The 21,159-nt window shown below is 42.3% G+C and overlaps 1 protein-coding gene across 4 annotated transcripts in view; it reads right to left on the bottom strand.

Moving 5' to 3' along the window:
• Positions 1–21,159, bottom strand: part of SMOC2 (SPARC related modular calcium binding 2) — a 1,417,970-nt gene that overhangs the window by 19,572 nt on the left and 1,377,239 nt on the right. The window lies entirely within an intron of this gene.

Genomic DNA, 21,159 nt, shown 5'->3' with positions numbered 1-21,159 from the left:
GGAGCTTGTGATAATATATCATGCGGACGGGCCGCACTGGGAGCAATGTGTCTTGCCTACTGGACTCCGTCATGTGGAATAGGGACTGTATCTAAATTGTGAGGACTGCTGATCATAGACATGACAGTGTCGCCCCCTCGTAGTCGTCCAGGGCAGCCGCGATCGCGTCCGCCGAGGCGGGCTCCCTCCGATATAAAGAGGCATAGTAGTCCACAAATGCGGCTTGCTTAGCCGTCTCTGAGACCTCTCTTGACCCATCCGGCAGTTGAACACTAGCTATGTGGGCCTTAGCAGCACGCGCCCGCAATCTCCCCGCCAGCAGTCGTCCTACCTTGACACCACCCTCAAAGTACTTTTGTTTCAGGGCCAACAGAGAGCTTTCCGCCTTATTGGTGCGTAAAAGCCGAAGCTGTCCCCTGAGATTGGCTAATCTCCTCCTATTTGCCAATGACGAGCGTACCCGATCCTGCACCTCAGCCTTCTTAATGTCCACTGCCAGATCAGCTTCTAGTTTGCAGCCTGCACGCCTCCGTGCAATTGCCAGAGAGGTGATGTGTCCCCGGATTGTGGCTTTAAAGGTGTCCCATACCACCGGAAAGGACATCTCCGGGGTATAATTAGAAGCAAAATAGGAGTCGATGGCCTCTCGGATGCTATCTACGTCCTCAGCATCCCAAAGGACGCTCGGCGGAAAAAAACAACGAGCCTCACGGGTGGGGCGCGCAGCCGGATCTTGGAGGAGCATCTCTACATGGGCATGATCCGACAGCGATATATCTGAGATGGAAGATCCCAATGTATCCCGTAGCAACTCCAGCGACACAAAGAGGAAATCTATACGGGAGTAGGACCTGTGGGCATGTGAGTAGAATGAGTAGTCTCTCAGATCCGGGCTGTGATAGCGCCACACATCTATTACCCCTAAATCTGCAATCTGCTTGCGCAGCGTAGAGGACATCGTCCAGTATCATTGAAAGCGACCTCGCTACGATCCATGTCTGGGTCCCAAACTAAATTGAAATCCCCTCCTAGTATCATGTGCGGGTCACCATATGGAATCTGTTCCCGTAGGAGTGTCTGGAGATATCGGTCCTGCAACTGATTGGGTGCCTATAAGTTACACAGGGTGAGTCGGCGCCGCCCCATGTGTACTGTAACCTTGAGAAAGCGCCCATCCCCACTCTTATGGGGCCTGATATCTCCCCGCCTGAAGCCAGCTCTGCACAATATGGCTACCCCCCGCAGTTTTAGTGTCCGCAGATGCCCAGAACTGAATAGGGTACTTGGGATGCGCCATGCGGTGTGTGTCTCCCTGTAGTAGGTGAGTTTCCTGAAGGAATATAATGTCAAGCTGTTGTTGGAGGACATAACGTCAAACCTGCTTGCGCTTATTAGGGGAATTCAGGCCCTTGACGTTGAGTGTCAAGACCTTCAGGGTACTAGGAACATTCACAGTCATAGCATGTAGCACTTAGAATCTGCCCACGCTCCCCACTCCCACCAACACCGGGAGAGATGCACAGGGGGACCCTCGCCCCGCCCGTCCCAGCGAGAAGACAGCAGCCGCCCCATCTCCATCCCGCCACCCACTGAGTCAGGAGAAAGGGAAGGAGGAAAGGCCCAAGGAGGGAGAAGCACGAAGGAAGGATAGAAAGAGAGAAAAGGGAACAGAGGACCAATAAGCGGCCAAATAAGGTCTCATAGCCACCAAGGACAACAAGGACAACAAGGCCAACAGGGACGCATCGGACTGCCCCAGTCACCAGGCATCCTCTACCCAAGGGTTTGGGAGCATAAAATGGCGTCAGCACTCCGCGCGGGTTCTCCCCCGCCGGCCCTCTCAGGAATCACCTCTCAGGCCCACTGGAGCGCCGCAGGGCGGTCCCCTTCCCAGACGCCTCCGATCCTCGACGCTTCAGTGCTGCCACTCCCGGGGGTCTCCACTGCAGTCGGGGCTCAAGGCTGCGTCACCCAGCAAAGCGAGCTCCTCACCTCCGCCTCAGCGACAGGCTTAAAATGGCGGCCGCCACCTTCCACCGGGACGCCCTTGCACTCCACTCGTCTGCACCCCAGGCTCCTAGCAGTCTCGCCGCCGCCGGGGGTCGAGCACCAACCCTCCCGAGGTCCGCCTGCCAGGCTCAAAGGGACGAGATGGGGCAGAGCAGTCTCCTCGACTCAAGCGCGTCAGCTCCAGAAATCTCTTCCACCCGTCAGAGCGCTGAGTTCACCAATTAGAAAGCCAGACAGTCGAACAAACAAGTTGAACACCCATTGCTTAAACAAAAAATGTATCAAACCACCGGGGGCAAACTCATTTCCCAAAAGGCTCTTACACACAAGAGACTATGGGCCCAATGTAGGTCACCAAATACCGGTCGGTAACGGCCGAATTCGGCCGTTACCAATCGGTATTTGGTGATTGAGATGTAGGGGCCAATATTTTACAGAATCGGTAAATTTACCGAATCGGTAAATTTACGATTCTGTAAAATACTGAATCGGTATTTTACCGATTCGGTAAATCAAAATGTAGGTGACACTCCTAAGAGTGCCACAGGCCTTTAAGAGTCGGTATTTTACCACCCAATCCTATTGGGTGGTAAAATACAGAATTCAGGTGTGCATGCACATCTGTGCATGCACACCTTTGCAATGTGACACACAGACATGCCCTTAGGGCATGTATGTGTGCCACATGCCACACATGCCTGAACTTGGGGTGCTAGAGGGTGTCAAAGTGACACCCCCTGCACCCTTGCAGGATTCTGTATTTACCGAATCGGTAAATACCGAATCGGTATTGCCCATTGATTCCTATGGGCTTCAAGGCCCATAGGAATCAATGGGCAATACCGATTCGGTAATTCCAAAATAAAATTCACCTACATCTCCCTCCTTCAAATTTACCGATTCATAAATACCGAATCGGTAAAATTCGGTATTTATGAGTCGGTAAATTGAAGTTACCTACATCTGGCCCTATGTCCTGATGAGAACTCCCCAACAACGCGAGTTCGAAACGCTTAGACTGTTCAAAGCCAAAAGGATAGAATATTCAAAAGGAATTGAAAATAGATTAGATTTCGTGATTAAATTGTTTATGGCTGTGCTATGAATATTGTATTTCTAGCAGATATTTAGTTAACTGATGTTGTCTGTAACGGTATGAATGAGGTATGACTGAGAGCATTGAATGATTCTTTTTTCTGATTTGTGTAAATATGTTTATGATTAAGAATGTTTTCATTGTGTACATAAGGTCTTAAGAAATGTAAAGTTTGAAAAATGTAAAAACATTTATATGAACAAAAAGAAGCATTGAACAAAAATAAAATAATTGAAAGTTAATAAGATTACAAAGCATATTGTTTGATTCGGATGCTTTAGAAGAAAAACGTTTTTGTCTAATTAAGTAGCTGCATTGGCACCTCTTGTTGTTTACTACAAATTTTTCTATCAGCAGCACTAATCATTTTGTTTCATTTTAAATTAAATGTTTTAAGAGTTACCACTTTATTCCAATCAAGATGGCTTCAGGTGTGCAATACGTTTGTCATAAGTAGGACTGTTAGTGCTCTAGTTGTTCTTTAGAACACTCTGGGAAGCTGCAGTGGAACACAAAGGAATCAACTGACAGTCTCTGCCCTTGTTGGATGTACATGTTTTACTGAGAATGGCAGACTCCATTCTCACATGACTGCGAAAGATAATGTGAATTTACAGTAAATATGCTTTCAGTTTAGCTTATAGATCACCTTCCAAACCTCTGTGGGAAACGCATGAGAAAATAGTCTTCTCTCAAACATGATTCATGATATCCCAGCAGAAGGCTTTTTCACATGGTAAAATTACCTTAGAACATACCACAATTCCTAAAATGAGTATGGTACCATCCACAAATGATTTATAATGTAACTAAAGTCTTAAAACATTCTATTAACTGCAATGCTTTTTAATGAGGTGCTATCATGTATATTGGTCCCAAGATGGCTGCCAACACTTCTTGGATGAAGTGCTGACAGCCAATCAGATCTCACGATGAGATGTGTGGTTAGGCTCCGCCCAGATATATATATATATTTCTTTTTCCAATACTATTTAAAAAGCTACTGAACAAATGTACACCATTTAACAAAAAGGGCTCTTTCTGAACCCAGGGCTAGCTTTTTGCCCAAATTTGGTGTAATTCTGTTCAGCAGTTTGGGCTGTAGCTGTGTCTAAAGTTTCCTTTGGAAAATTGCTTGGAGAAAACATGTTTTGGGACCCCCCTTTTTTCTCAGCCCCTGCTTGCCGAATCACCGCGGAACTTTCAAGATAGGAGCGGACCCAAGTGGGCCATAAATTTTGAAAATTTCATGAAGATTAGTCAATCGGAGCCAAAGTTATTGGGAATAGAATGTTGCGATTTTCTTATGGTAACTAGGTCCTAACTACAACTACCTACTGGCGACCGCCAGTAGGATATATATATATATGTATGTATATATATATATATATATATATATATATATATATATGACATCAGCTTCTTCTCCCCACGATCTTCGCAGATAAAGACACGGCACAGCAACAGATGGCTTTTTCACTGAGTTTATTTACACACCATGTGCAAACAAAAGGTGCATCAAAATACGGACGGTCTACGCGTTTCGGCTCCTGCCTTCAACTGGACCATAGAGTTCTAGGGTCTAGACCTGGTTAAATGTAGTGCTATGTGTAAGTGCCCTCTTCCCTTTCCATGGTCATCTAGACCTTCAACCCTGCACAGGTCATTTTTGGCCGGCTCATATCAGGGGCCATTTTGTGTTTTTGATTACCGTGAAGTACTCTTGTTCAAACATACCTATTGCAAACCACATTAAAATATTTACAATATTATGATTGTCTAATCATAGTCCTTCATTAACCACCCCTTAGTATATACAGTGCACATCCTACAATACAGTACCAAGCTAAAACTTATTGCATTGCATTATTTCCTGTAAAGTACCCACTTATATTCAATACAGTTCTAAACTAGAACTCATAGCGTTGCACTCTTTCCTGTAAAGTACCCATATATGTTCAGGTTCAGTTAATTTTTACAAAATAGTTCCACAAGTGTTTCAAAATCATTTTACCAATTCATTGGCCCTTTAAATTTCTCGTAAACATATGTACACATATTCAATTTGTGACTGGTATAAATATTTTATATCTACAGTTATGTACATATTCAATTGATTTTAAAGTGTATGGCCAAATGTGTTGGTTTTACGGGATTGGATATTTCTGCTGTCTGTATATATATATATATATATATATATATATATATATATATATATATATATATATATATCCTCGCTCCTCCTGCACCAACTCACCAACTCACCACCGAGGAAGGCGTCTGCCGAAATGCACCTGGTGCGTTTGAGAGTCACAATAAATCTATAGGCTCTGCCCCGCAAGTGCTGTGTCTTTCTTGAAAGAGAAAAGGAGAAGAGGAGCGATATATATGTGCAAACACTTCCTGACAACCAAATACAGGGCGGAACTGATGGAGCAAGGATTCGCATATTACGCGACTTGCTCGTATTCATGAACCTCAAATAACCATAATATATTAATTCAACCTGTTTGTCTTACTAATTTCCCTTTTATTCTGACATTTGGGGTGTCCGAGAGATGCTTGCTTATGTGTGTATTAACCTTAACAACGCTTGTCATTAAAAAAATGGCCGCTGCTTGGCGGGGTTTTCTTCTGCGCATGCGTCGATCACAATCACGTGATGTGACGTACTCGCAGTTCTGGTGGGAATCTTTTGCACTTGCGCACTAGCATTAAGATGGCTGCTTTGTATTCTCACATGCCGATGCTTGCACTGCTACTTTTGCGCTACTGTTTGTATGCCTCTGATCCTAATGCTATAGTTTATATAAAGTAAGGGGTATAGAGTAGCAATTCATGGTATACAGTGTAATCATTTATTTCTGTGTTTTAATTTGTTTTCGCTTACTTTTCATGTACCGCGTTCTTGAGGGTCTGAGAGACACTCGTGAATCCATCTTGAACAACCTTTCTGCGCATGACAGTCTTCTGCCGGTGGCATTGAATCCCTGCCAACCAGAGGTCTCAGCCAAGATGTGCCTGGGAAGATGCACCCTCACCTAGCAGAAGAAGCTAAACTGTCCCGCAAATGCAACAAATGTATTTTATTCATTGAATTCCGTAGAGTATGTCATGGGAACCCAAAAATCAATAGGCGGTCCCAGAATATGTTAATATAGGCTTGTATAAATGAAATGTGATTGGTGTGTTGACCTATCCTACTTGGGGACCAATCGAAATTGGGGATTCTTACACATGCAACATTTGGGGGGTGGTACACTGACCCGAATACAGTATAACTAGCCTAGGTTTAGCTAGAGAAATTGTCCTACTTGTCCGAATAGCTGACCTGTCACTGACCCAACGCATTCAATAGGTGACTTGATACAGAGGGCTGTGGAGCACTCTGTCCGAATTTTCCATAAACTCGAGAGGTTGTAAACCTTAAGTGCTGGCGGAGCACTTTGCTGGGGAAATCGATAACCCAATCAGGGTTCTGACTGATAGCTGCAGAGAGGGTGGAGCGCAGGCGTTGCTTCCGAACTGCGGGTGCTGGTCGTGCCTTGGTGGTCCTGTCCTGATCCTAATTTGGGTTTTCGGTCCTGTCCTGGGGTGTGCATTCTGCACCTGCTGTCCTACTGATGACGGGTTTCCTTTGGGGTCCCTCCTGTTCTTAACTGACATGTGGCCAGGGTTGGTCTTCACACCATTCTAGGTAAAAAAAAAGTGCTGAAACTCTATACTGCACCTTCTATATTTTCCTTTCTTTTGCTTTAATAAAGTCATACTCTTGCAAATTGATTTTCCATGCTTTTTCGCATTTCTGAATGAACCAGCCATACATAAATTGTCGTTATTCTAGCATGTTCCTCTTTTTACCCATCCTTTAAGTTCATTTTCCTTTTCAGGTCATCATATATCGATGTTCCTTGTTTACCCATCTTTTAGTTAATTCAAGTAATTGCACCGATTTATTAGTACAAACTATTTGCACCTTACCTGTAGTTCCTCTTTATGGGGAAATATTTCACTGTGAAGTTCTAGTATGTTCTTTATTTTTCCCCGTCCTTTAGTCTCCCTTTACTAAGTCAAAATTCTGAAAATTGCTGTCTAGCATGTTCCTTGTTCTTACCTTACTGTAGACTCATAAATGGTTGGCTTGATCTATTTCCTTTATGGATATGTGCTCTTTGTAATCTTGGTTATCGATTGCTTAATTATAATAAATCTAATGCTTTCTGACACTGATTCTGAAATCTAGATAAAGGTTTTAAAACTTCCCCGGAGTCTGTGGTCTTTATGAAAATACAAAAAGAATAGATATATATGTTGGCATTTGTTGTCTGCCTTTCTTTTACAGCTAGCTCCCTGATCCATTGTGGTCATTAGGTACCCGTAACGGTGGATTGGTAAGTCGGTTACACAAGGATTAATAGGAAGGAACTGGGATACTGGTAGTAGAGTGTATGGTCACCCGATTAATAATATGGTAAATTGAAGTTTTTATGGGCCCGATACGCATGTGGTAAAATTGTTGGCCGGGTGACCTGCGCGCTCTATCAGTATTTTTCTGGTAGCCAGAGGATGGTTAGGGACTAGTTAAAGTTGGGTAGGACTAGTTAAGATAGGTAGGTAGGTTGGATGCTGCTAAAAAGTTATTGCTGCTAATTGTGAAAATGTTTCTGCTAAACGCATTTGCAAATGTTTTATTGCTTTGAAAATTATGAAATGTTTTAAATAGTTTTTCTTGCTGTTATATTGATAAATGTACTAATATTACTCATTAGTGAATGTTATATGTTGTCTGGAATCCCCGGGGAATTGAATAACGGGTGGTGAGGAGAATCCACGCCGTACTGAGGTCACTGGCTTGAGGAAAATTGGTACAGGTTAGGCAGAACTGGAAGCACTAATTAGGGTTTTCTGAGTGTACGTACGAATAAATGATAGCAAAGAGTTTGCTGGCAAAACTTCTATTGTGATATAACCTAGTAAGGGTCACACGGGAGGAGTAGCAGGTTCATCTAAGCTTGATTGATAGCAGAGGAGTTCGCTAGTGAAACTTTAGACTTAGTATATATCCCGAAAAGAAGTGGATGAGTCAAAGAAGTAGCGGGTTCTCTAAAGCTTGAGTGAAGAGTAGGCAGAAGCGATCTACTCGTAGTACATGAAAAGTAGACAAAAAGAAGTTTACTTGCAGTGAAACAAATCTTTCCTTCTAAACACTCGAGTACAGTGGCGAATGTTTCTACGTTGTAAATTAAATAACGCACTTGCACTTTAAGAAACAAATAAAAGTTTCCGTTACCTTGTGAAGGAGGGAGTCAGTTGCGGAACTGCTCTGACGTCACTCTGTGCCGCGCTGGGATTGGTAGAGACAGCGGGTGTGTAGCGGAGCTGGTATTGTAAAGGAGGGGTGAGCGCCGAAGCGTGGGAATTTGTCTCGCGAAAAGGCCGCGCACCTATTGGTCAGAAAAGTTTGCAACCACCGTGTTGATTGGTTGTAGAAAAATAAAAAGACGCAATCGGATTGGTAGTGATTTTGTAAACAGAATCGCTTGCGGAAAAGTATATGTGGCATTCATATACCCCAGAAACTAGACCAGATCCTAGGTATTTTGGGTTTGGAAAGGATAAGTGGAAAGGTCGTAAAAGCGTCATGTACGGAGAAAAAAGGAAAATGATCCTAGTAAGCACAGTAAAGAATTATTTCAAAAGAGACAAGCCTATCAAAACTAGAGAAGGTGTTGTCATTCCACCACCTAATACTCCTGCATCTTTCATGATGTTTGATAAAGGGTACCACTCTTGTGTATGGTTGGAGAATTGGGTGGAATATACCAAAAATGACGGAATTTCGGCATTTCCGTTAGATGGTACATTTAATGGCAGGATTCTGTTCAATTTAAGAACCCGAATGAACAATTTCCATCCCAGACCCAGATTGACGCAGTACGAAGCATTAGAGGAGTGTGAGATAGAGGCTTTTGAAAGAGATAATCCCCGAATGGATAAAGGGTTAACCAAATGGTATCCGAAATTGAAGCAAGAGACCAGAGAGAAAAAGATGAAACAGTGGAGGCAGAATATGATAGTAGAAGGACTGTATCCAATGATGGCAATGGGTGGTCCTGTGGGAGAGAAAAAGGCAGAAAAGACCAGTGGGGATTCAGATGACGATATATTGGATGACTTGTTTATGAAAAATCCACCTCCTTATAATGAAGGACCCAGATCCTAGTGTTGGGGATGCTTCCCAATGACCCCCATGTCCGGAAGGGAATAGATCTGTAAACGCAAGAGACAACTGTCAAATACCTTCCTATAACGAGGGCCTAGGACCCATAGGTGCCAGAGACACCTGTCTAAGACCACCATTTAGTGGAGAATCAAGATATTCAGGTGAAAGAGACTTTTGTCCAAGACCTTCTTTTGAGGAAGAACCGAGATCCTTAAACACAGGAAGCCTGTTCCCGAAACCTAATTATGGTGAAGGACCAAGTATGACGCATCCAACTGCCCCAACATTGACTCCGCAAATAGTACCTGAAATAAGCCTGGAAAGAATACGGCAGGAAAGAGAGCAAGAGGCTCTAGCCAAACAAAGAACCGAAATAATTCAGTAAATCTCCCAGTTAAATACAAGCCCCGAAGCCTTGACAATCCCAGTAACTATTGGACCAGTTGTTCCTTTGTATGGGGATAGACAAGGGAGTCCAAAGGCTCCGATCATTACCCCAACTGTAGTGCAGCCAAGAAAAGAGCCCTTAATTGTAGATGATCAGACGAGTGAATGTGAATCTGAAGTTTCTTTAATGGATTTGCCAATTAGGGACCCAGTAAGGAGTTTGCAGAAGAGACATAATCCTTTCAATACGGGAGAGATTCAAATGGAATCGATTTCAGGTACCAAGAGTGTCACATTAGTGACTCCTGAAGAGATTAAGAGATGGAGTCGGGAATTAGAGAGACAAACTCCTAAGACAAAACCATTAGATATTTACAAATTGAGAATAGAAATGGAAGAACTGATGGCTGGAAACGTGGGGTTAGACAGATTAAATACTTTTTCTGAAGAAGAGCTGCTGTTTATCTGCAAGAGTCTTACCCGTAATACCAGAGTGCTTCATGAGAAATTAACAGACACTGCAGCTAGTATGGGAATAGATATTTCGAAATCAAAGCCATTACAGAAACCCTACAGAGCAGAGTTCTCAGACAAAGATCTGGAAAATATGAATGTGTCAGGAAAGAAGGTACAGATTAAAGAATTGTTGAACGTGTTCCAAAAATGGGGAGAACTAGAAAAGTGGAAAGCCAGGTGGGCAAAGAAAAAGGAAGAGATTAGATCCAAACAGACGACTTCTGAGTTTGTTTTAAAAGAAGCAGACAAGCCAGAACAGTTATACCCCATGCGGGAGGTGCCAGGTGGGAAGTATGTGCATGTTCCATGGTCCAGACAGGATATTGTGTCCTTTACTAATGACTTTCCAAAATTACGAGAGAAACCCGTGGAATGGTACAGACAGGTAGAAAGGTTTATGAAGGTCCAAAAATGTCTGTGGAAAGACTTGGATGGGTTTTTCGATATCGTAGTCCCCGTAGATTTATGGACAGAATGTAAAATTGCTCTTGATTGGCCTAGTAAAGAATACCTGAGGGATCCTATTTCAGGGGCTCCTTCTGATGACGTAATGAAAAAATACAATCAGGTAATATTGCATTTGAAAGGGAAAGTGCCTGCAAAAGAGACAGATTGGACCAGAATAGATAGAACTACACAGGAAAGAGATGAGACTGTACATTCCTTTTATGAAAGATTGCTACAGGTGTTTAAAACATATAGTGGCATAGATAACATTGAGATGAAGAATATGACCCACTTCATTTACAGGTTTGTAAACGGTTTAAGACCTGAAATTTGTCAATGGATCAAAGACAATAAAATCTGTTGGCAGTCCAAGAAAATAGATGAAGTCTTGCGATACGCAAAGTATTGTGAAGACGAGATGGCTGATAAGAGAAAGGCTTTGAAGGAAAAGGTTATGTGGGCACAAGTCAAACTAGCTGAACAACAAGAAAAACAGTTAGCTAAAATGAATAGTACTGCCCAAAACCAAGGTTCTGGGGGTGGAGGGAAGCCCAGAGTAAAAATGAGCCGAGAAGAAGCCAAAAAGAAATTCCCCTGTCACGGGTGCGGACAGATAGGGCACTGGAGAGACGAGTGTCCATATGCGCAGAATAATAACCCCCAAACCACTGATTTAAATCCACAGACGTAGAATGAAAAACAAAGAAAGACCCAGCAACAGGTAAAAGCGAGTCAGTTGCCTCGTGCGCCTAGACCGAATTTTAAAGGAAATTCACCGCAAGGTGAAGACATAGAAATTTGGGGCGGAAAGGAGGATAGAAATGCAGCAACTTCGCAATTTCTGTTGAATGACACTTTCCTCTGTGATGAACCTTACTGACGGTGCCTGAGGGGGGAGGACAAGGAGTGCGTACTTGGCGCCTCCTTGCCGGTAGACCAGTCAGGGCCATACATTGAAGGAAAGGTTGAAGGCAATGATGTCACCTTTCTGTTGGACACTGGAGCTACCCGGTCTACTGTAAGAACAGCAGATGTTCCAAACCTACCCCTCTCGGGAGAAGCAATCCAAGTAGTGGGTGTATCTAATCAATTGATTAGTACCCCAGTTACTGAACCCATGGGGATTACCATAGGGAATTTCAAGGAAATGCACAGATTTGTAGTCTGTGATACCAGTCCTGTAAACCTATTGGGACGTGATTTGCTGTGTAAAATGAACTGCACCATCTTTTGCACACCAAAGGGCGTCGAAATCCAAACCCCAGACGAAGATGGAATATACAAATTAATGCTAATAAGACCTGACTCAGAAATTTAAAGACTGACAATACAAGACTTACCTGAAGAACTCCAACAGACCGTGAAACCAGAAGTATGGGACTTTACTGGAAAGGATGTAGGACTAATGGCAAATGTAGACCCAATTAAAATAGCCATAAAAGAAGATGCAGTTTACCCCAATACTAAGCCATACCAAATGAGTGCAGAAGTGAGAGCAGGAGTGGCCATTGAAATAAAAAGATTGCTAGAAGCCAACATCATTCAAGAAGTGATGAGTAGCCCATGTAACTCACCCATAATTGGAATCAAGAAACTTAGTGGCAAATACAGGGTAGTACAGGACCTGAGAAAGGTAAACAAAAGTGTTGTTCCTTGCTGTCCTATTGTTCCGAACCCTGCAGTGATCCTGTATCAAATTCCCTGGGATGCTGAATGGTTCACCGTGATTGACCTATGTCACGCATTCTTTTCGATCCCATTGCATCCAGACAGCAAATTTCTTTTCTCATTTGCATTCGACAGTCACGTGTTCGTTTGGAATCGTGTCCCCCAGGGGTACACAGAAAGCCCCTCAATCTTTAATCAGATTCTGAAAAAGTGCCTTGAATCCCTAGTCTTACCTGGAAATTCAGTTTTGGTGCAATATATAGACGACCTCTTGGTGGCGTCTAAGAGTCAGAAAGACTGTGCTGTTGACACCATTGCCTTACTGAACCATTTAGGTAAAGGAGTACACAAAGTATCACCTGACAAACTACAGTTCAGTACCAAATCAGTAAAATATCTGGGGCACCAGATAGAGAAAGGTATCAGGAAAGTTACTTCAGAAAGAATTAGGATAATTCGAAACATGCAGTTACCTAATACTCAGAAAGAAATCAGAATGTTCCTTGGAGTTGTGGGATACTGCAGACAATGGATTGTGGGATTTGCATTCCTAGCAAAACCATTGACAAAAATGACAAAGAAAGGAGCAAAAGACCCAGTGGAATGGGATGAGGAAAGCCTGACAGCATTTACTAAATTACGAGAATGTCTATGTACAGCTCCAGCGTTGGGAATGCCTGATTATTCAAAGGAATTTGCACTGTTTTGTGACACACGAGATAATTGTGCATTGTCAGTCTTAACTCAAGAGCATGGGTTGACTAGACGTCCAGTAGCGTATTTCTCTGCTACTTTTGATCCAGTGGCTGCTGGATTACCTGGATGTCTGAAAGCAGTAGCTGCAACTTGCATGAGTCTTGAACAGAGTGAATCCATCTTTATGTGACATCATGTAACTGTGTATGTTCCACATGCAGTTGTAATCCTACTGACCAGAACTAAGACCCAGTATCTCACACCCAGTCGGCTGACTAAGTATGAGAGAATCCTTGTGGGTGCAGCAAATGTAACCATTACTCGGTGTAACATCCTGAATCCAGCTACCCTATTACCTGAGTCACTGATTGCAGAAGCAAAGGGAGAGGTCGAGCATGACTGCATTGACCTGACTGAATTTAGTACCAAACCACGTCCAGATATCAAGGAAATGCCCCTGCCTGTAGAAGATTACGAGCTGTTTGTTGATGGCTCATGTCTGAGACATGAAACTGTAGGCCTAAGTGCTGCTTATGCTGTAGTCACGGTATCACGCACTATAGAAGCATCCTGTCTATTTGGAGTAAAGTCTGCACAACTAGCCGAATTGGTTGCATTAACAAGAGCCTGTAAAATTGGGAAAAATAAAAGAGTAACCGTATATACTGACAGTCAGTATGGGTACGGGGTTGTGCATGACTTCGGCCAATTGTGGCTACAAAGAGAGTTTCTGACTTCCTCAGGTACTCCTATCAGAAATGGAAAAGTGGTACAGGAATTACTGGACGCCATCCAGTTACCAAAAGAATTGGCAGTGGTCAAGTGTGCTGCTCACAAATCTGGCAATGACAATGTGACAGTAGGTAATAACTATGCTGACCAAGTAGCCCAACATTGTGCCAGACATCGAATGTCTGTCAATATCAAATTGGGGGGATATGGAAAAAGCTGCCAACTTATGGTGTTTGAGGATGTGCCTACATGGGAAGAATTGAAAGATTTACAGAATGCAGTGACACCAAAGGAAAAGGGACGATGGAGAAAATTTGGTTGTCGCCAGAGAGGCGAGGATGGTGTCATTGTCGGCCCTGATGGTATGCCTGTGTTGCCTGACAGCCTGCTTGCTTCCGTGGCCAGATTGATACATGGAGATACACACATTGGTAGGGATGCCATGATTCGTGTTTTTTAACAGACATGGTATAGCTCGAAGTTCAGGAAAGTAGCAGAGTCACTCTGCCAGAGGTGCTTGACATGTTAACAGTTCAATGCTGGGAAGAAAACCGTAGTTGAGATGGGAAAAATTGGAAAGTCAGGAGGTCCTTTTGTAAGATTACAAATTGACTTCATCCAGTTACCCATTTGCAAAGGAATGAGATATGTCCTTGTAATTGTCTGCCTATTTTCAAAATGGGTAGAAGCTTACCCAGCCAGGAAGAATGATGCCATCACTGTAGCTAAGTTGTTACTATGAGAACTAATACCTAGGTACGGGGTTCCGGTCACAATTGAATCAGATAGAGGTGGGCATTTCCAGAATGAAATAATTGACCAGCTCTGTAAAGCCTTCAAGATTACACAAAAACTGCACTGTGCATATCGTCCAGAAGCTTCTGGAGTGGTGGAACAAGTAAATGGCACTATCAAGTCGAGATTATGGAAAATGTGTGAATCTACTGGCATGAACTGGATAGAGGCTTTACCTCTTGTTCTGATGGGAATCCGAAGTATTCCAGACCAAAATACAGGCCTGAGCCCCCATGAGATCCTAATGGGAAGAGTGAGGAGACAAGCATGGATACCAGGACACAAACTGTTAAGCATTTCTGATGATTTGGTACTTGAGTACTGCAAGCAACTGGGTGACCAAGTGCGTTCTATCTCTCGCCAGATTGGGGAAGACGCCGTCGCCAGTCAAGCAACTCTAGTCCATAATTTGGTTCCAGGTGATTGGGTGGTACTCAAGAAACACACCCGTTCAAGTTGCCTCGCACCGAAGTGGGGAAAACCAGGACAAGTGATCCTGGTGACCACAACAGCGGTGAAGTGTGCTGGTGTGCCAAAGTGGATCCATGCCAGCCATACCAAGAGGATAACAGAGGACGAAAAGAAGACTGACGCTGAAGGTTATCCAGCTGAGGGGTCTCCAGACGTTGGTCCTGAAGTAGCTGATGAAGAACAACCGAGCACCAGTCAAGACGAGTGGATACCCATAATCGACCTGACAGATGATCCCATAAGAACAAGAGGTCAAACCTACTCAGACAGAGAGTGGAATAGTGAGGAAGAAACAGGAATAGGAGAAGACAATCAGATTATCGAAATCCATGTAAAACCTGAAGAAGAAGAAGAGCAGATAGGGACAGAACAGGTTATCGACACACCTCCAAGAACTCCTGAGATTGAAAAGGGAAAGACAGGAAGTAGGGCGAAAGTTCAAGCGGAAGAAATCAAAGGTTCGAAGTGCTTGAACAGGAACAGATAGAAATAGACGAAAGTGTTCAGGATACAGGAAGCGAAACACCAAAAAGTCAAATTCAGTATTCACCTGAACAAGGCCAGCTTAGCAATCAGGCAGAAGAAACTGAAATAAGATCTGGGACTAGTCAGATAGAAAGAGAAAAGGAAACAGAAACCGAAGTGCCACAACTGAACGAAAATAAAAGAGCATTAGACGAAAGCCCAACAACCGTGCCAGTTAAAAGACTCAAGAAGAAAAATACAGAACCAAGATATATTAAAAGACTGAGACTAAGACTGAAAACAGTAGAAGAAAAACTTGAGCAAAGGAAACAAGCTTCCAGTAAAACAGAGCTACCTGGAGAAAGCAGTAAGCGAAGAAGTGCCCGAATAAAAAGACTGAACGAAAAGTATCAGGATCCTGAATGGACTTACTTGGTGTTGGAGGAATTTGAGGATCTTGAAATAAGTGACGAAAGTGATGAAGAACAGACTACTGACCAGTCTGCAGGAGAAGACGAACCAACCTGATATTGCCCAGTGTAAGCTACCTGTGCACAGTTACAAAGAGGGGTTGGAAAGCTTCTTTTGAGCGAAAATGTCTGATTCAAATGTGAATGGAGAACCGAGACGAAGTTGTTGTAAAACATGCTGCCAAGTATGTTTATGTAGTGTAGCAATAGTACTGATCCTCTGGAGAGGACTAACAATCACACTTCCTTCTATGATGAGCAAGAACCCGAGTCTGTACCCAAATAATAACTTACCTGACGACACTGTAGAATCACATACTAGAATGACACCACGAAGAGTAGACTCATTGGACAAACCACTTAGTCTAAGACGAACACAATTAAACTTAGAAGCACCAGATGACGAAGAATTACACTTTAACAAAATTAAGAACAAGACGCATTTGAACGTGTTCGCAAACCTGTTATTGCATTATGTAGAAACTATGGAAATAGACGACTGTTATGTCTGTATGAAGCTACCTACTTCTGTAGCTGAAGGTGTGACTTATCATCACCTGCCCTTAATCTATGGAATTTCCTGTAGTATATTAGCTAGCTTATTTTATAAAAGAGGACCTTTACAGTATTACTATTCAAACTCTGACGTGACATTTTCTGAACTCCCTGTTCGACGAAACCTGAACCCTGTACAGACGACTAGAGATGTAGCTAAATTCATGAGTGATTATTTTCTAACTGTAGGGAAAATTAATATATATGATGCACATAAGAAAAACCTGACCTGTTCTTTACATGAGAAAGAAAAAGAGTTTCTGGACATGGTAGAGAAAAGAAAAGAGAGTTTCCAAAAGAAAGCCAAAGATAGGAACCATAAAGGTCCTAAATGGGTAGAAAATATAGGGAGCACCTCAAATGGTGGAGCTAATGCTGCTATGCTCCTTGATTTCGAGAAGAAAGGGAAGCTCTGTCTTAAAAGGGAAATGACTAGTTATTATAACAATGTTTTCATTGGTTCCAGTGAATGCGAACATAATTACAAGGTAATTGGAGGGTGGAGTTTCAAAGATGGGACAGAGCCGGTGTTTCCTGGAATTAATTTTATTTGCGGGAACAAGGCTTACTTCAAATTACCCGACCATTGGTACGGGAGTTGCTATTTTGGTATTGTCTTCCCAAAGATATACCATGTGGGAAAAATCACTGGAAGCGCTGAAGAAACTAACAAATTAGTACGCATTAAAAGAGAAACTGCCGGTGAAATTGTAGGAGATATTTTTAGTGCAATAATACCTGCAGTGGGAGTGGTTCTGAATACACACAAAATTTGCAAATTGTCTACAGTAGTAGATCGGTTATCCACCGACACTGCTGGAGGTTTCCTGATGGTCAATACCGAAATGGTTGCGATCAGATCAATGGTTTTACAAAATCGACTTGCCCTTGACACTCTATTAGCGAAAGAGAGTGGAGTCTGTAGAATGTTGAAAGTGCAACATTGTTGCACTTACATACCTGATAAAAGTGTGGGAATCCAAAGGTATGTAAGGAACATTACAAATTTGGAAAAAGAACTCAAACCACTGGAGGTTGACAGTGCATGGAAAAGACTTACTGATGGTCTCTCCGCTGTAGGTCATTGGTTTGCAAATTTAGGTAGAAGTTTATTGTTTAAGGTAATGATGCCAATTGCAGGAATAGGTTTTGTCATATTCCTCATATTTGTCTGTTGCAAATGTCGCAAACACCAAAAGAAATATACTGTGAACAGGAGAGGTGTGAAACGGAATGTGGATGAACTTGAATTAGAGGAAATGAATACCCAGATTTATAAAAGGGTAAAAAATTCTCACCCTAACAAAGAAACGAAAGAGAAACTGAATAGAATGTTTGAAGAGATTGAATTGGGCAAAATGTGAAAGTTGGCATCTGATTCTATTGGTTTTGTGATGATAGTAAATATCATCAAAGAGGGGATTGATGGAGCAAGGATTCGCATATTACGCGACTTGCTCGTATTCATGAACCTCAAATAACCATAATATATTAATTCAACCTGTTTGTCTTACTAATTTCCCTTTTATTCTGACATTTGGGGTGTCCGAGAGATGCTTGCTTATGTGTGTATTAACCTTAACAACGCTTGTCATTAAAAAAATGGCCGCTGCTTGGCGGGGTTTTCTTCTGTGCATGCGTCGGTCACAATCACGTGATGTGACGTACTCGCAGTTCTGGTGGGAATCATTTGCACTTGCGCACTAGCATTAAGATGGCTGCTTTGTGTTCTCACATGCCGATGCTTGCACTGCTGCTTTTGCGCTACTGTTTGTATGCCTCTGATCCTAATGCTATAGTTTATATAAAGTAAGGGGTATAGAGTAGCAATTCATGGTATACAGTGTAATCATTTATTTCTGTGTTTTAATTTGTTTTCGCTTACTTTTCATGTACCGCGTTCTTGAGGGTCTGAGAGACACTCGTGAATCCATCTTGAACAACTTTTCTGCACATGACAGTCTTCTGCCGGTGGCATTGAATCCCTGCCAACCAGAGGTCTCAGCCAAGATGTGCCTGGGAAGATGCACCCTCACCTAGCAGAAGAAGCTAAACTGTCCGGCAAATGCAACAAATGTATTTTATTCATTGTATTCCGTAGAGTATGTCATGGGAACCCCAAAATCAATAGGCGGTCCCAGAATATGTTAATATAGGCTTGTAGAAATGAAATGAGATTGGTGTGTTGACCTATCCTACTTGGGGACCAATCGAAATTGGGGATTTTTACACTTGCAACATTTGGGGGGTGGTACACTGACCCGAAAACAGTATAACTAGCCTAGGTTTAGCTAGAGAAATTGTCCGACTTGTCTGAATAGCTGACCTGTCACTGACCGAACGCACTCAATAGGTGACTTGATACAGAGGGCTGCGGAGCACTCTGTCCGAATTTTCCATAAACTCGAGAGGTTTTAAACCTTAAGTGCTGGCGGAGCACTTTGCTGGGGAAATCGATAACCCAATCTCGGTTCTGACTGATAGCTGCAGAGAGGGTGGAGCGCAGGCGTTGCTTCCGAACTGCGGGTGCTGGTCGTGCCTTGGTGGTCCTGTCCTGATCCTAATCTGTGTTTCCTGTCCTGTCCTGGGGTGTCCATTCTGCACCTGCTGTCCTACTGATGACGGGTTTCCTTTGGGGTCCGTCCTGTTCTTAACTGACCTGTGGCCAGGATTGGTCTTCACACCATTCTAGGTAAAAATAGTGCTGAAACTCTATACTGCACTTTCTATATTTTCCTTTCTTTTGCTTTAATAAAGTCATACTCTTGCAAATTGATTTTCCATGCTTTTTCGCATTTCTGAATGAACCAGCCATACATAAATTGTCGTTATTCTAGCATGTTCCTCTTTTTACCCATCCTTTAAGTTCATTTTCCTTTTCAGGTCATCATATATCGATGTTCCTTGTTTACCCATCTTTTAGTTAATTAGTACGGACTATTTGCACCTTACCTATAGTTCCTCTTTATGGGGAAATATTTCACTGTGAAGTTCTAGTATGTTTTTTATTTTTCCCCGTCCTTTATTCTCCCTTTACTAAGTCAAAATTCTGAAAATTGCTGTCTAGCATGTTCCTTGTTCTTACCTTACTGTAGACTCATAAATGGTTGGCTTGATCTATTTCCTTTATGGATATGTGCTCTTTGTAATCTTGGTTATCGATTGCTTAATTATAATAAATCTAATGCTTTCTGACACTGATTCTGAAATCTAGATAAAGGTTTTAAAACTTCCCCGGAGTCTGTGGTCTTTATGAAAATACAAAAAGAATAGATATATATGTTGGCATTTGTTGTCTGCCTTTCTTTTACAGCTAGCTCCCTGATCCGTGGTGGTCATTAGGTACCCGTAACGGTGGATTGGTAAGTCGGGTACAATAGGATTAATAGGAAGGAACTGGGATACTGGTAGTAGAGTGTATGGTCACCCGATTAATAATATGGTAAATTGAAGTTTTTATGGGCCCGATACGCATGTGGTAAAATTGTTGGCCGGGTGACCTGCGCGCTCTATCAGAACCACTTGGGCACGGACCTCTTGAAAGCTTCTCCCACAGGAATTACAGACTTCCACACATCTTTAGTGTGCAAGCAGTGCAATCTTTTTTTTTCGGCATTTTCGGCATACAAATGAATGGACCAGTGTACTCCATGACGCGTTTCGCTCCACAAGGGTGCTTGATCACATGATGCGTCTCAGTGAGTATGATGTTTTTAAAGTGTGCTAGAAGCACAACCAGCCTTAAAAAATAGACTGATGGAACATAAGCACAAAAATAAACATAGATAATAAACTCTGGCACATAATGCATAAACATCACAATGCAGTACATTTTCCAAAATAAAGAGTATATGTTCCGCAGATATCAAAACTAGCTACATAGTGCATGTAGAGTCAGAAAGCGACCAACAGCAGAATCAATGTCACCGCGGTATTGAAACTGTAATGTTACTTGAGGCTACAAAAGGTTAAAATACCTAGTAGCCTGTAAAGTTTAAACTAAAATAAAAGCCTAGTGCAAAATGAGCTGTAGACAGTAATGATTATCACTTAATGACTCATAGTTAAAAATGCGGAGCATTCAAAAAGATCAATCATGGCCAGTGCCTAAAAGTATCAACTCACATCATTATGAACTGCCTTGTAAACAATCAAAAAATTATTAATGTGAAAGGCAAAGTTTTATAAGGATCCAATCAATGCAGACATTCCTACCGCTAAATAGCAGCATGTGTAGGTCTATAAGGGCAATCACAAAATATAGCTCCCATTCAAAGTGCAACTGCATAGATGTAAAACATAGCTGCTTATAAGGCACTCATATAGGTAACACAATATACTCAGATTAGTGGAGTAAATGCATGAAGAATTTCAAAATACATAATTAAAACCGGCCTTATTTACACATTAAAAATATAGGAGCATAAAGCTGAAAGTGCCATAGCCTTTAAAGTGCAAAAAGTGCTGTGCAAAAAAAAAACAAATAACTGTGCAAACAGCAAATTATCATAATAGCAGCAAGAAGATGCCCTCTGGATTACTTAAGCCTAAGTAATCCTAAAGTGCAAATGTGCCAGCTTTCACAGAATAGAGCTCATAGAAAATATCTATACAAATATATAAAGATA

This window comes from Lissotriton helveticus, chromosome 6, assembly GCF_964261635.1.
Source record: "Lissotriton helveticus chromosome 6, aLisHel1.1, whole genome shotgun sequence".
NCBI classification, from domain to species: Eukaryota; Metazoa; Chordata; class Amphibia; order Caudata; family Salamandridae; genus Lissotriton; species Lissotriton helveticus.
The sequence above is the reverse complement of the archived record's forward strand: the minus strand, read 5'-3'. Positions and strand labels throughout refer to the sequence as shown.